Source organism: Anser anser (assembly GCF_964211835.1).
Source record: "Anser anser genome assembly, chromosome: 4".
Taxonomy (NCBI): domain Eukaryota; kingdom Metazoa; phylum Chordata; class Aves; order Anseriformes; family Anatidae; genus Anser; species Anser anser.
The window spans coordinates 28,571,082-28,588,399 of record NC_139724.1 but is presented as its reverse complement, the minus strand read 5'-3'; the positions used below and the strand labels follow the sequence as shown (position 1 = coordinate 28,588,399).

Genomic DNA, 17,318 nt, shown 5'->3' with positions numbered 1-17,318 from the left:
GTGGCATATTCTTTAAAATCTCTCTTTTTTAATTTTTATTTTTTATTTGTTTGTTTTAGTAAAGAGCTTTTGGTAAAGAACTCTTTACTCCTGTTACTTTTCTTCCAAATAACAAACAGATGTAGGATAATATACCTTTCAAGTATTTTCTTTCTTATGTTTTCATACTAAAGATATTTTAAACAGATGATCATAGATGTCAGTCATTTAGGGCTACCACCTGCTGAGTTTTTCAAGTGGGTCATGTGAGGATTCAGCTAAAGCCAAGCCAAAGACCCTGTTTTCTTATTATATTTCTACTTCTATCATTGGATACATGGATATATCTTTATGAAATACATGTGTGTGTTAAAAGTTTTGCACATGGGTGCAAGGGCTTGGCACTGTCTGGATGTCTTAGAGTTTTTTTTTTTTTTTTAATCACAATATTCTTCTTTTTCAGACAAAGTTAACATGGAACCTCATTAATGAGCTGAATTTGTAGCAACTGCTTCCCCCTACTCTCTAGTTTCAGTTTCCTGACTTTTGCCTAGGGGACTGATTAAATGGGGATGTGTTAATAGTATATGAGCTAGTAAGTGATTATATCTTTTGTATTGATCTTGTCTAATAGGATGTCCTTGGAAGAGAGGCAGGAAAGCAACATGGATGGGCCCTTGGAGGAGTGGGAGATGCAGTGGCAAAGCCCACAGAGTCCAGAGTTACACAGCTGTTTCATTCGAGCTGGGAATAAGGAGATCAAAGGAGCTCTGCACCGCTAAATGGGCTCTCTGGAGAGAGGGAAGAAGACAGGATAGAGGGATGCAAGTAGGAATTATGAGTCTGTTGCTCTTGCTGACAGGGACAGATGTGAGACGTGGACAGAAATCCCAGGGATTGCAATGTGAAAGCAATTGGAGTTTTTCTCCAGCTTCTGGGGAAATGTGAACCACAGGAAATCATAGACTGTGAAGGGTTGTGTACTGTTTTAAAGTTCTGTCTCTTGTTTTCTGCTTCTGAATGGGTAATGCTTCGGTCCACAGAGGCTGCTAGGTGCCAGTGGCATAGCTCCTACAGGGACCAGGTACAAACCTTAAGCCACTGTCTCTGGTACCTGCAGTTTGCAGGTATAGCTTTGCTTTCAGGTGGGATGGCTGAGCAATTGCACTCCAAGAGAAGTTACAGCTCGGGTTATGAGGTAGGTTGTTGGGAAAGTGAAGTTATTTAGCTTTGTTTCTATGTGGCATTATAAATTTTTTCTTTCAGGAAACAGTGAGAAAACATCCCAGAAGAGAGACCTAAAATGAGAGGTATAAAATCTCAGGTTTTACATATGTATATAGCTATTATTCTATTTTCCCTATACTACATTTTTTTTTTAATTCAGAAAACCTGTTTTCTTGTGTTCATGGGTTCAAAGTGGCTGAAAAGTCATTACTTTAATGAGATATGAAAAAGCTGTTGGAATGACTTTTTAAGCTGTATTTTCAATTAAGTCCATTTAAAATATTTCTGTTGATTTTGATCTTATATAAAGAATAATAGTTTGGTAATTATAATAGGATTCAGGTTTACAAATTTAGGCAAAGGTTTTGTTTACATAAAAAAGAAAGGCCCAGATCTATAATGTTTAAAAACATAAATTGAAATAAAGGAACAATGAGCTTGTAGTCCAATACTAAGATCTGTTCTTGTAATCAGGAATGACTTTGGATAGAAAGTACTTCCAGAAGCCAAGAAAACTTAAATGTTTGGGTTCCCACCTGGGCTTAAAGTCCTGGGATTTATGATTTTAACTTATTTAAGTGCTTATAAAAATTTTGTCCGTGTGTGTTCAAAAATGTGATCAAGGGCCAAATACTCCCAAAGTTTAGATAAGTCCCTGAGGTTTTGATTCCAATGCAAATTGAGGGCCTAGAGGTTTTTGAAAATTCATTTAAACACCTTGTGCAGCTCTGAAACTTTTGACAGAGTTGTGTATAAAGAATTAATACAAACGTTATGGGCACTGACCTTTGGATAGTTTCACATCTATAACATTATGTATACGTCAGTGCTGAATGCAGTTTCTTTTGAGATGACACAGATATTGGTGCTACCAGGAAGGCTTTTTATCGTCTTCTAAAAACATGACTTCTACTTTATTTTGGGAAAATAAATTAGTGCCTTTAAGTTAGCAGGATAAATTATTTGATGGACTCGAATGTTCATTTTTGATAATCAGGTTTTCAGCCTGTATTATTTCTCTTATGTGCTCTGCCAATAGAGAACTTTATAAATTAAAGAAATAATAATTCAATTTGCAATGTATTTCAGTATAACATGAGGAATTTAAATGTATAACAAGAAGAAATCCCTGTGACTTAAATTAAAATGTAAAACACCTCTACTTACATTGCTTTGATTTGTATAGTTAAGGAAAGCAAAGGATTAAGGTAGCAGAGAGACACTGTGGTGGTGTGGGTAGTGTACCTGTGTGTGCACATTTGCAGTTACACCCTTACAGGTGGATTTGTATATACTTTCCTTCATTGCCCATGCGTTGAAGCAGGTGAGCTGTTACTAAATACTGCAGCTGCCTGAAGATGAGATGGGCAAACTGTGTGCACTGTTCAGATGTGGAAGGACTTGAAATTTTTCTTATTGAAATTTTCTTATAGAAGAGAGCAAGAAGCGACTGCAGGAATCTGCTAGCACACCGCCCTGGGGTGTGTGAAGAGGGTCCATATTATCCCCTCTAGCTGGTAAGAAGAAGGGTATTCTGTCTTCCTGGCAAGTGTCTTAAGACTGTGGCTATCAGTCGTTTTATAATGGAGCTCTCCTGGGAAGATGTTCATCAGACCAAGGGAAGGAATGATTCTATAGTTGTATTATGGTATGAATAATACCTTATAAAAATGAAACATCTTATCTGAGTTCTGTGACTCTGGACTGACGTCAGACCATTTGTCCTGTTCCCCAACTCATCTTGCATGACCTTTTGAATAATGGCAAAAGAATATTGGTATGGCTCCAGTTTTCTGATGTTGATTCAAGTTATTAAAAAGTCTCGGTCAGAAAATAAAAACGATTAGAAATCCTCTCAGAAACTCTTCTGGGACTCCTGTGTGGAATTTGAAAATATTTAGCTCTATTCAGCACACACTTTTTTGACGTATGTAATTACTGGTCCACGCTAAAGAAGTTCATTTTCCGTATAAGACAGCGTATCTCATCCATCTTTCCAGATATAAAACAGCAATGCACTGAACCAGCCTTTTCATCTTCCTGTACTATTAAGCATTTTCCCTTTTACTTTGGCCACTGCCACATATACACGCTTTCTTGATCTTAGTTTTCTTTATCAACTTTGCATAGGTTATTAATTTTAATTTCTACAGATCTTCTGCTTGTTTCAGTTTCTTCTTTTGTAAATGTGAGACGCGGTGGGGCAGCTTTGCCCAGAGGTACTGGAAGTACTTGATAACCTAACGGTTGCATTGTCCTCCTAGGAGAGTGGGGCCCTTTCCCAGATCAGACTGACTGTGCATGTGAGCTGCAAGTAACTGTCAGCTATCAGATGTAGCCATAGCAGTGTCTGGACACATTGGTTAGCCACCCTCCCCATCTGACCTCAATGCAAGGCCTATCACGTACAGAAGGCCAAAAAGGAGGGCTCTGGCCTGCAAACCACTCAATCAGGCTGGACCACAAATTGTGGTGTTGAGAAACTTGCTGAAATCAGGTGTCTTTTAAAATAAAGTCACAAGAATGTGGGTGGCTGGAGAGTTGGGCTGTAGGGGTTGTCAGCATTTTTCAGCTGTGTTGTATCTGGTGTGCCTGTCTCTGTGGATCAGATTCTACTGCCTAGGCTCTCCTCTGCTTGGAGTTATTCACAGAGAATGGAAACACAAAGGCATAACCCACATGTTCACCAAGTGACTAATGTAGGAGAGGGCTATGCTGTGCACCAGCCTGACACCAGACAGTACACAGGGTTGAAAAGTATTTAACAGTATTTTATGTTAACCCTGGAAACCGGCTGAGAAGCTGAAGCAGTCCTTCCTGCTGACTGTGATCTGCCAAGTGCTGCCTGACACCAATACTTGCCTCTCTCTTTTTGTAGATTTGGGCCTTTGCCTTTCTTGATTCTCTCTCTCAATCTGCCATCTCAACCCTCATGCTCCTTCACTTCCAATGTATTTATAGTTAACTTCCTTTGTGTCGTTCTATTTTGTGTGATGGGTCAATTAGGAGTTTTCAATTTACTGGAATCAGTGCACACATTTCAGCATGCCATTTGCAGGAAAGGACACTCAGCACATTATGGCCTATACTCATACTCAAACCAAGGAAAGGAAATGATTTGTGATCCACACTTTCCTTGTGAACTCTGGCTACTATTGATTACCGTGCGGATGAAATACATCCTGGTGTCAGCCTCTGAATCCAAATCGCTTTATTGTCCTCTGGTTTATGGCAACAAAATAAGAACAAGTCAGGAAGTACCCAAAATACCAATATGCACTGAGTGCATATCATACCAGACAAAAGAAGTCTCTATTGCACATGCAGAACCAACAGTGATTTTGATGATTTTCTAGAAAAAGACATTGACAGCAAATGATAAAGCTAGAGACAGTGTTTCATTTGTTGGGATAAGGAAGTGCTTTGAAAATGAAAATATTTAGCATGGAAGAGAAGAGACATTAAATGCATGTGTTTTTATTGTACAACTGGCTTTATAAAATGGCTTTGTAGTTTATTGGGTTGTGCCATGTGGCCCATTTCTGGCACTTTCTTTAGATGCTCCAGGGAGCTGTGTTCTCAAGTATCCTCACGTATTAATGAAAATTTGTATTGTTTTAGGGGAAGCAGATCGAGGAGGGGACCACAAAGAGGGCTCTTGACAGCATGGGTTATAGAAGGAAAGAGTTCAGAAAAAAATATTTGGACGTGAAATAAAAGCCATCAGAAGAAACCTGATGTAGTAAGGTTTTACATTTTCACAGCTAGAGACCTATCTGGACAAGAGCACAAAACACACTATCTTGCCCTTTCAGTCACAAAGCTGTATTCTGGAAGTTGTCTGAGCTTATATTTCTGACAGGAAAAAAAAAAAAAAGAGCTCAAATCTACTATGTATTGTTGAGCTGTTGTATTTTCAGGCTTTATGTCAGGATTTAATTGCATGTTTGGAATTTTATTATTCTCTTTTTATTACATAAGACAGTGAAAAGGGTGAGGTGTGTGCATTGAAAACTTCTGATGTCTAGTTGCTAGGATATCATGTATGTTTTTGAAGTCTTTTATCAAGGCAAATGGACAATAACACTGTTTTTTTTTTTTGATTTTATGATGGGTTTTGTCAAAATACAGTCATGAAAACTGGTGGACATTTCTTTAATTCCTACTGTTTTATTGACTGGCTGAAGCTCTCTGAGCAGTTCAAACTCAGTACCTGAACCTAAAACAATGGCTATGTTTTAGCCAAAAGTATATTGTTGTTGCAATTTAAATTTGGCAGACTACATCTTGACACACAAAAAATAATTTCATCTGTTCTGTTTGTACCTTCTAGGACTTTCATTAATTCAAACGTGTATGGTGTAAATCCAAGCTGTGGGTTTCAATACTTCATACAATAATTTTCTAAATATCAAATGACTTTATGGGGATAGAATAACATTATGATTTGTGCACATATAGTAGATATGTATAATATTACAATAATAATTTTTTTAAAGAAAATTCTGTTTAATTTAAATGCTTGAGTTGAAATGATGAATTCAATATTTTGTATAATTGTCAAAAGTTATGTAAATAAGCATGTCCATATATAAATTCTGTTATGTTTCAGGGTAGTTCAACTAATAAGGAAATAAACTTTACATTCTTATGGAAAAACCATCACCACCACCACCAAAAAAAAAAAAAATCAACAAAAAACCCTAAACAGCCTACATTCTATTCTGAGCCATCCATCATTAAAATTTCTTCTGTGCTTTATGCATGCATGACTAAATTTTTGAACTGTTTGAGCTTCAGTATTTTATTTCATTTGAGTTTCTGTAAGTGCTTTCTAATTAGAATTACACTTCAATTACTTGAAAATTTTCTCCAAAGCAGCCTCTGCACCAGAAAGAGGACTGGGAAACACCTGTTCTTTAGAGATTTTGGTATTGTTCTGAGTATCAGAAAAAATCTTTTAGCAAAACCAGACTTGCTGAAGCTGATGATTCTTCTTGCTCTAGGCCAAATCTTCTTTGCATGAATCACAGAATCACACAGAATCACAGAATCGTCTAGGTTGGAAGAGACCTCCAAGATCATCTAGTCCAACCTCTTCCCTAACACTAACAAGTCCTCCACTAAACCATATCACTAAGGGCTACATCTAAACGTCTTTTAAAGACCTCCAGGGATGGCGACTCAACCACCTCCCTGGGCAGCCTATTCCAATGTCTAACAACCCTTTTGGTAAAGAAGTTCTTCCTAACATCCAACCTAAACCTCCCCTGGCGCAACTTTAGCCCATTCCCCCTCGTCCTGTCACCAGGCATGTGGGAGAATAGACCAACCCCCACCTCTCTACAGCCTCCTTTAAGGTACCTATAGAGAGTGATGAGGTCTCCCCTGAGCCTCCTCTTCTCCAGGCTAAACAACCCCAGCTCCCTCAGCCGCTCCTCGTAAGACTTGTTCTCCAGACCCCTCACCAGCTTCGCTGCCCTTCTCTGGATTCTCTCGAGCACCTCCATGTCCTTCTTGTAGCGAGGGGCCCAAAAGATCTATTGCTCCCATTCTTGTATACCTCATTAATGAACTCACCTCACACTCTGCATGTTTTGAAAACTCCATGCGAAGGGTTCTATATTCAGCACTGGCTGAATGAATTACCAAATGCATGTTTATGAATTTTGGTCTTCTCATTTACAAAGCCCAGAGTACTTCACTATGTATCTTTTCATTTTATATACATATATATATATATATGTATTTGTATACATATACATATATTACTATCTTGGAAAGACTCCTCTGGAGTAAGGAAGAGATGTGTATGAACATAACCCAATGAGCATAACTGATTTGTTGTAAGTAGTCAAATCTTGTATTACATTTGCAAATTTTTGTTTAAACAATTTAATTAAGGTCAGGTTTTCTAGTACTTGGATGGATATCTAAGTACAGTCACATAAGACTGTCCACACAGTCACATAAGAACAGTCACAACACCACTTTGTTCACTCTGTGATCTAAAAAGCATTTAGACCACATTAGCAATGGACCATTTCTCAGCTTGTAAATCCTGCTTGGATGTGCTTCATATAGAGGTTGAGAGGGTCAGTTTCTGAATCTCTGAACAGCTTTGGGACAGTAAAATCTTATGCAATGCTAGGTCAGAGTGTGAGTGGAACTGGTTCATGACTGCCCGCATCTGACTCTGTGCACCTGGGAGAGTTGGCAAGTAACACTGGGGATGCAGTCAGCAGAGTGAGTATCCCAGTGCTGTTACCATCACCCGAAAATAAAGTCTACCAACTATCATGCTGGATGCAATTTCTTGTAACAGGGGAACAAAGAAGATTTTTTGTGTAACTGTATCTTATTCTCATGACATATCTGTATTGTTCTGAATGCTGAGTGTATTCATTTCCAGTGCCATACAGCAACCATAAACCCAGTGATTTTCTTTTATACGGATAATTTTCTGTCTGCTTCTTAAGTAGAAGAAAGGAGCCAAAACTCAGCTGTGAATATGATCTGCTACCTTTTGTATCAGAAGTCACACTTTTTGATGTGAAAGCTTCTATGGCACTCTCTTTAAGAATAGCACTCCTGGCAAAACTCCTGAAACAGCACCCTACTATGTCCTAAAATTCAACTGATTGTGGCACCTTTTCCCACCATCTGTGCCACATTGCTTTGTTGCTGTGCTAGTCACCGCCTGTGTTTCAGCCTGGATATAAAGGATAGCTGATGAAAGTAGCTGATAAAAGTCTTCCTACTTTGCTTCATGAGAGTGTGATCAATGTGAATCAATGTGAGAGTGTATTCTGTGATTCTGGATAGAAAAAAAAAGAACTCCATTAGAAATTCAAAACAGTAACATGCATTTCTTCACTGAAACCTTCAGTTGCAAGCACCTTGAGTTGTATTAGCTACTCTCATTTTTAGAATTTATATGTGGACAAATAAATAAGGCATTATTGTCAGGACTGCTGGACAATATTTCTAAATTAACACCAGAACTGCACCCCATTCTCCGTCTAAGCCTCAGAAACATTTAAAGGACAACAGGTGAAACCTCATGATGCATCTGTAAAGTGCAATATGTAGCTCACCACCCAAGAAGAAGTCTGTGTGTGTGTGTGGTGTCTTAAAATCTCTCTGGGTCCTGCCAGTTCAGAGACTCTTGAAGGACTGAACATTGTAACTTAGAAAGAATTCTTGGAACTAGATCTCCAAGTGTCTATGACAGAAAAACCTTCGGTAGTTAGGAAAAACGTTTTAACATCCTTTATGCTCTGTTGACTCTTGTTCCCAACATTAACAAGTTCAACCAGAGTTGAGGAACTTGTTCAACATTGCAGTCCCCAGAAGTTTACATTTCAACAAACATAAAATATGAACAAAGGAGACAAACAAAAAGAACAGAGAAAGGAAGGATATGGCTTCAAACAAATGATTCAATATAAGTCAAAATACAGCTAAAGAAAGAGAGGAAGAATAAATCCTTTAAATGAGCAACATTAGCCACAAAGCCCCGAATGAACATGAAAAAATCCAAAAACACCAGGAATTATTCATAGAAGCTCACGCCCTCCCCTAGAAATTACAAACTACTGAGTATGCTGAGGCTCCACAGCCTCTGTTTTTCTTAACCATAACCCTAACATTAACTGTAACGCTTGCCATGCTCTAAGTGCACTAATAAGACATTGATGGTCCTGAGCAACCTCACCTGGGATGCTGCCCACACACCCTCTGCCCATGGGGGGACCCAACATGCCATTTAAGCTCAGATGAGGGTCATCACTCTTTTTTTTTGTGCTATGTTGGCATTCTATTTGTCCTTCTGTCTTTCTGTTCATCTGACTTCATCTCCTGGCTGGACCTTAGGCTTGCATTGCAGGTAGTTCTTTTGCTAGCTTTTTTTCTTGGGTGGACTATTCTGATTCATGTTGTAGCCTCATTTGCAGTCTTGCCTCCAGCTGCTCTCCACTGAAGTGTCTGGGTGGACCCTGTTTCCAAAACCCTGTTCTGCCTATTGCATTCATATGCTATGGGACTGTGCTCCAGTCAGTGTGGGAAAGGACTTTGCTGAGGTTACCCTTGGCTCCCAGTTTGTCCTCTATTGTGGAACAGCCCTGCTTATGGTGCTCCCTGGAAGCACTAAGCATAGCACACCTGGCATGCTGAGAAAGAAAGCATGGGGTGTGATAGCCTCAAACCTGTTTCTCTAGAGGTTTGAAACAGTGTTTTCAGGATCTAGAATTTCAGGGTGGAGGGTTGTTTTTTGAAAACAACAATTGTTCTTACTGTGATATGGCTGTCAGTACTTGCAGAAGATCCAGATCTTGAGAAAAGTCAAAGGAAAAATGAGTACTGTTTGTACAATTCATACTTTGAGCTAGCAAATGAATAGTACGTGTACCAGAGACTTGGGGTGGGGTTCTGGATGGGGAATGGTGTCCATTTTATACGAGATTTAGAAGCTTCGCATATTTAAATTGGAACTATCATAAACAAACAAACAAAAAAACACAACAAAAAAACCTTCAGAATGAGATTGCCATTCTGTGTCCAACTTGACAAAGTACACAGCAAAGAAATTGCAAGGCTGGAAGCAGGGTTTCTGGGGTTTCTTTTTGTCAGGTAGGCTGTTGGCCTGGGCAGTGTGGTCAGGCTCTTCAGCACCCTGCTGGAGTGAGCAGGTATGTGAGCTGATGGGAAGCACGAGGCAGGATTTGGAAACAGCTTAATCTGACAGAATTTCATTAAAATTGAAACAACTGTGGGAAACATTTAAACATTAATGGATAGGCAATTTGCGAATAGAAAGATGTTCAATAAAAATAGCAGTGTTGTTGTTTTCTCCTCCAGTTGGCTTTACTGGTAATTCTCCTTGCATACCATGCAGTAGTAGTTGGTATGGTTCCACGTGATTGTTTTTTGGCTTGGGGGTTTTGGTTGCTTTTAGATTCCTTTGCTCAGAAATGTTGTTGGTTATACAGAGAAAACAACATCAAAATAACTTGCAGTCTTAATCACTCAAGAGTTAAGAAACAGCATTAAGATTGTTGAGGCCATTATAGTTCAATCCCTGTGTACATTATGAGATAGTCTTTAATTACATGATCTCATTCTTTGTTTTCCCACAGGACCCTGCCTCATTCAGAGTGCAGGATGAACAGTGCTTGGAATGAATCAGCACAACACAGTGAAAGAGTCTGTTGTTTGCAGGACTCATCTCAGTTGTTGAGGAAGTTGGAATATGTGTTTTGAATGAGTTGGGATGTCAAGAAAAGAAAGGATGATCTTGTAGCTGAGGCAACTGTATGTTTCCCTGGAGAATGGATTTCTGTCACTGCCTTTGCCAAAAAGATTCTGTGAGGTACTGTTTTGGGGGAGAAAAGACATAACTTTTCTCAGGTATCCATTAACAGCAAACACGTAATTTTCTTAGAAATCTGAGGATGTGGCTTCACATGCTGTTGATCCAGCGTAAAAAAAAAAAATGTTCAGTTCAGTGAATACTGTTCTTCATTCTTGCACTTTGGTGAAATTTTAGTGTGCAATCATAAGAATTGCTTTACATGAGAGTTGTGTAAAAGTGTCTTGTGCTTTCAATACTTCATATTCTGAACTCTTAACATAGCTATTCAATGTAAGTATGTTAACAAGGTTACCTGTATACAGAGCTAGCATTTAGTTAATTGTTTAATAGAAAACTAGAAAAAGTGACCAAGAATAATAAGTTTTAGTATATAAGGATATTGAATAGTAGCACAAACTACTTAACGTTTTAATTAGATGTTTCCTAATTTGTGATGATAGTCTGTATTTATCTTTGACACTCAGCTGTATATCCTTCTACAGTAGTTGCAAACTGTCTGTGAAGGACTTATTTTCTTTTGCAGTTTTTAAAAATCTACTAGTTTATTTTCAGTAGTAAGAGGTTCTTTTTAATTCAGGGCATCAATGAAACTTTGTATCAGCTTTCATATATTCAACTTGCAGCAAATCTCTTCTCCATGCATCTTAGTGTGATTGTCCTTTTCTTTTGACACTTATTTTTACACATCAATTTAGCCAATACTAAAGTGATGTGGCAAAAATTAATCTTCCCTTATTCTAGAATAAAGTAGAAATAATCCAATTGGCCTCTGTTCCTGTGTAACTAGGTTTTACTTCATAAGAGACTAATCGATAGAGTAAGGTCCAAGCTGTACTCAGAAGTTGGGTTGCAAGTCAGCTTAGATGAAATATTGCTAAAATGTGAATATTTTTCTCTAAATCATAGTATTGTAAGAACAAAAAGAGTTTGAAGATGTCAGAGATAAGAAAAAATGCTATCAACACCAATAATGCAAACAGGGTCTCTACACTGTAGCTGGGGGAATTCTCAGCTCCTCAAGATATTACTGATTTTCAGTCCTCAAGATTTAAAGTAATTGAACTGAAAATCACTGTTTTGTTTTACAGCAGGGAGAACAATGTGAGATTCCTAAAATTTTACTCTTAGTTTCTAAGTGGTTGATTGTATAGTAAATATTTCCATGTTCTCTTCATCTCTGACACACTGAAATATAATAGCAATACATTAGTGGTCTAAAATTCTTTCTTCGTATGTGAGAGCTTATACAATCTTTGTTCTGTATTTTAGCTGTTCAGTTTAATGATATGAATGTTGAAATATTTTCAGAGGGGTTTGGACTTTGGTTTTGTTGTTTGTAATGGCAAAACAGTAAAGGGAGTGGTAATGAAGGGAGATCACTGACAGTTCTGCATGGATTCTGATGTCTTTTTTTTTTTATGAGTCATAACAGGTTATCTCACTTTAAGTGATTATTCATTATAGAATCTAGGTAAAATCATAAACTCACATTGGATGTTTTTTACTAGAGTTTTAATTCACAGCAATCGACCCTAGTCCAGGATAATAATAAACTGAGCTTCATGAGAATGTTCCAGAGTTGATGAGGGTCCGGATGTGGCTGCGACTGTGAGTGTGGAAGTGTGCATACTCAGCACAGATGGGAAGGGGAATGTCACTGCCACCGCAGTGCAAGTACCCTGAGCCATGGAGGAGTAAATCCAGCTGAGTCAGTGAGGCTTCCAGCCAGGGGTGCTTTCTCCAAAGCACAGCCATGCTGTGTGCTGCGTTGCTCAATGTTAGTTAAAGCAGGATCTCTTCTAAAGCAAGGATATTGGGTCTAGAGAGTAGAGAATGACTTTAGGAAGGACAGTTAAGTCACATAGATTATTCTGGTTTATGCCTGACAGAACAAGCAACTTCTAGCCTTGCAATAATTCACTGAATCTTATGTTAGAGTCAAACTATGTTCTGAAAAAAAAAAAAAAGGATAATTGGATAATTTAGGACTTGCCTACCTTATATCAGCTTTGGTTATTTAGTAAGCATAATAACTAAGGGTTATTTTAAGCTGTTAGATCTGCCCATTTCCTTAAATTTTACTTTGGACAGACTCTGAAAAGTGCTACTTCGACTTTTCCTATTTCCTGTATCAACTATAGCAATGTGATGTAATTCAGGTGGAGAACAGTATTTCTAAATCTGTCCTGACAACAGAAGTGTGTTCAAATAAATGAATGTAAAAATAATACTTAACCTTTTTTGGTCTCACTGTTATACAGAGATGTACAAAAGCAGAGATTGTGACAGATGAGGTGACATCAGCTTTCCCTTAACAGTAATATTAGTAGCAAGCCTGGAGATATAGAAGGTACTGTGCAATTCACTGACGCCTTTTTGAATGATCAAATCTCTTTGTATGAGAAGGGCTATAAATACTCCTTTTGTTTATTCTGCAGCCCAAGGGCAAATCTATGATAGAAACAAGATTCTGCAGCCACAGAGTTATAGAAAACTCAGCATTCTACTGTGCCATTAATAGGAGCTTCTAAGTACTTCTGAGATGACCTAAAAATAAATCAGTGCAACTCTTATGTTTTATAGACAAATTTATTAATGGCATGGTGGGAGGGGAAGAGAAGAGAAAAATGTATATGTAAACAAATCTTCAGGAAACAACCTTTTCCTACAGAAAGTATATCATGCAAATATGTGGGAAAAACTTGCACTTAAGTAAATGCCCAATGTGAAATCAAAATTGATTAACTTGAATATGTTGGTTGTGAGCCAGCCAACGTTGAGGAGTCTCTGTAGTGAAGGTGCTCATCATTTGTAGTAAAGAAGGATAATTCTGGTCTAAACTCAAACTCAATCTGAGGCTACTACTGCAAAAAACTCTCTCATTTGCTGTTTCATTTCACTTAAAAAATAAATCAGTGAAATCTGCCTGCAATCAATAGATCTAAATAGCACTCGATATTATCAATAAACGATGGTATAACACTAGGGACAAACCTCAGTTAAAACCTGTAATGTAAATGAAAGATGCAGCTACTTGGACCTCTCTGGGACATGGACTCCAGCACACTTAGGCCAAGCAGACAGGTCACATGCTCTCTTTTGAACTCCTGTTGAAAATTAGATGATATTTTACTTCATTATTTCTCCGGAATCATTCTTCCTAACTTTAATTCCATTCCTGAGCAAATTGCAACTATTTTTATCTCATGCCAATGCTATTGTTGTTAAATAGTCAATGTGTTACCCACTACTTCTACAAAAAGCTAAAGAATCTTTTCACTTAATTTTGAAATGCTCCATAGCCTCTTTGAAGAGAGGCTCTCCATTCCTTTGATCGGAAGAATGGTGAGGATTATATGCAGCCGTTCAAATAATGTTTGTATATACATGAGCTTCTGTAATGTCATCAGCATTGGTCTTTTACTGGAAATGTCTTGCACCATAGATGCTTGGATTGTTTCTTCGTCATAGGTATAGGAGGTTGATAATCATTTGGACTATTTAATCCATATCTCTCTTCAATCACATTTTATAACTGAGATCCCAGAAAGAATTCTTATTATCCTTTATTTATGACCTTGCAGTCTGTAAAATTGATTTTCATCCAATTACTATTACTTTGGCTCCCAAGGTCATTCACTACTCCAGTATGATAGTATGGTTTCTTTCTGCTTGAATAATTCATTTCCATAACATACCAATAGACCTCAGTGGCATACTTATTTTGTACAGTAAGTTTATGAATGAAAGTATTAAATTAGATTTGTCTGAGAACTCTGCCTAGAAATTTAAGAACTTCTGGTCCAGTGTTTCTTCCTCAGTGTGTGTAAAGATGGTAGATTCACAGTGGCATCATTGAATTGCGCTTTCACTATAAAATTTCGAAAATATTTGCAAATGTTAAATGATCCTTGTTTTTGCTTCAGTAGGGATGATTTTTATACGCAAAATAACTGGAACAAAATAAAATAGTTTTAAAACTGAAAAGAGGTGATAGAAAACAATGTAGCCTTTTTCTTTACATTCACTGTTGTTTCACCTATACAACGCAGTGTTAAATCTCTGTCTGAGATGGGTAGTACAAGACAAACGGACAGCAAAAAATTATCGTTCATTTAGAAACATACAAGTCTAGATTTCTTCTTTCTTTGAGAAGAAAAAAATACAGTTCTCTACAACAATATAAAGCAATGCTGACACCTACAGAGAATGTATGTAAATATCAACTTAGAATTTGCATTTTGTGATATTTTCCAGAATTATTTGATAAAAGAACAAATGAGTTAAAGGAAACTTTTAAAACTTAAGAGAAATAAATCTTTATCTTAGGTCAGATAAGACTTTGAACATAAAGTATATGCTTTTTTTTTTTTAATTCACTTTCAGCTATTCAGCTTTCTTCATGCACATATGCATATACAAATCTTCTAATGAGTCCCCTAGGAAGTAACTGAAGGACAAAATGGCATTTGTTCAGGTGCTTTGTCTAAAGCTGTGGGCAGTGGATGGAATGATCCACTTGATTCAACAGCAGAAATACCAACAGGGAGAAAACAATGTGCAATGCGTAGCTGGGGAGTTTGTAGTAATATACACTTCCAATTGCATATATATTTTTTTATTTTTTATTTTTATAAATACAACTGTGGATCCAATAGCCATGAACTAAGCCATCAACATAATGGACATTAGTATGCAGAACCAGGTTCGCTGCCTCAGGACTGTTTCTCAATTTTTCCAATTGCTGTGACACAACAGGATTATATTAATGTTGCTGCATTTTTAGCTTCTATGCTCAGTCAGACAGGCCTCTAAAAACTTATGACATCAAGCTGAGTGGTGCAGCTGATATAGCAGAAGGAGGGGATGCCATCCTAAGGGACCCGGACAAGCTAGAAAAGTGGACCAACGTGAACCTAATGAGGTTCAGCAAGTCCAAGCGCAAGGTGCTGTATCTGGGTTGGGGCAATCCCAGACAGGAGTACAGACTGGAAGAAGAATGCATTGAGAGCAGCCGAGCAGAGAAGGGCTTGGGGGTTCTAGCAGACAAAAATCTCGACATGAGCTAGCAGTGCACACTTGCATCTCAGAAGGCCAACTGCATCCTGGGCTGCATCAACGGAGGAGTGGCCAGCAGGTCAAGGGAGGGGATTGTCCCCCTCTGCTCTGACCTTGTAAGGCCCCACCTGGAGTACTGCGTCCAGGTCTGGGACCTCCAGCACAAGAAAGATGTGGACCTGTTACAGTGAGCCCAGAGGAGGGCCACGAAGATGATCAGAGGGCTGGAGTGCCTCTTCTACGAAGAAAGAGAGAGCTGGGGATGTTCAGTCTGGAGAAGAGAAGGCTCCAGGGTGACCTTAATGCAGCTTTTCAATATTTAAAGGGGGCTTATAGAAAAGATGGAGAGTGACTTTTTACATGAGCAGATAATGGTAGGACAAGGGGGAATGATTTTAAACTGAAAGAGGGGAGATTCAGATTAGAGGTTAGGAAGACATTCTTTACAGTGAGGGTGGTGAGGCACTGGAACAGGTTGCCCAGAGAAATTGTGGATGCCTCGTCCCTGGAATCATTCAATGCTGGGTTGGATGGAGCCCTGGGCAACTTGATCTAGTGGAAGGTGTCCCTACCCATGGCAGAGCGGATGAAAATAATTATCTTTAAGGTCCCTTCCAACCCAAGCCATTCTATGATTCTGTGTAATGATTGGTCACATGTGGAGCAAACCTAAGGAAAAATTAGCTTGGCATTGAGGAGAGATTACACAGAAGAGACATAGATCTCTTACTGAGTATTTGTTTACCAATGTACTAGTATGGGTTATGCAAGCTGTGATACCCCAGTGGTGCAGTAAGGCAGACTCTTTCTTTCCAGCAAAGTATATGATAGATGATTTAAATACACAGGAAAAGTATAATTAACAATGAGCACTCTGTACAAGGGAAAAAATATCATTTTTTTCAGAGGTAATTCATAGGCTTGACAATGGGAAGTACCTATCTAAAACCAGTGATTTTGCAGTGACAGGAATGGGAGGCACTAAGCTGTTTAAAAGAAACATTTTAAAAATGGGAGATGGCTCGTCCAACAGTCATGTTATCCATGCTCCCATTTTGCCAACATCTAGGAGAATTTCAACTCTCAATGAAAATTATTTGAGAAAATTCAGAGTAGGTTTCCAGATCTTGAACTGCTCATGATCACTGAATATTTAGTTTTAGTTGTCAGCATGACTTGGACACAACTCAACTTGTGAGTAAATGGAAACTAGGAAGACAGACTGAATGACTGGAAAGCTTGCCTTTGAATTTATTTATTTATTTTAACTGCAAAGAGCTACAAATCAGAAGGCAATACTATTCAATAAAGACAAGTCATACTTATTTTGATGCAAAGTGATGAATAAAAAGCCTTCATCTTAGGCTTCTATTGCTTTGGAATCACAAGATTCCATATATTCTATGGAATATATCACAAGATATTCAAAGGTGTATTTGAAAAGTGGGTACATTTAAAATCCTGGAATATTTCATCTGACAGGTAACAGTGCTTCACTAGTCAGATTGTCAAGGTTTTCTACTGAAAAAGTGATCTATTTGGTCTAGCTGATGTGTATTTTCATTTCTACTGGACAACACTAATATTAAAACTCAGGTAAGTTTACCTTGTTTTTCAGCATTGCTTAGGTAGTTTTAGCAAAATGCAAAAAAGAAAGCATCAGGCTTACCCCTTTCACGTA

General features: G+C 38.1%; 2 protein-coding genes across 8 annotated transcripts in view; one reads left to right on the top strand and one right to left on the bottom strand.

Moving 5' to 3' along the window:
• The window catches only part of LOC310898693 (uncharacterized protein), a 77,437-nt gene that overhangs the window by 49,353 nt on the left and 10,766 nt on the right, over window positions 1-17,318 (bottom strand). The window lies entirely within an intron of this gene.
• Window positions 8,964-17,318, top strand: part of TLL1 (tolloid like 1) — a 161,543-nt gene continuing 153,188 nt past the window's right edge. Inside the window, exons 1-2 of one of the 2 annotated variants that reach the window (XM_083834090.1) lie at window positions 8,964-9,094; window positions 10,344-10,576. The gene's annotated coding sequence lies outside the window, so the exon portion shown is untranslated. The remainder of the gene's footprint in view (window positions 9,095-10,343; window positions 10,577-17,318) is intronic. The other variant, XM_083834079.1, reaches the window with a different exon arrangement.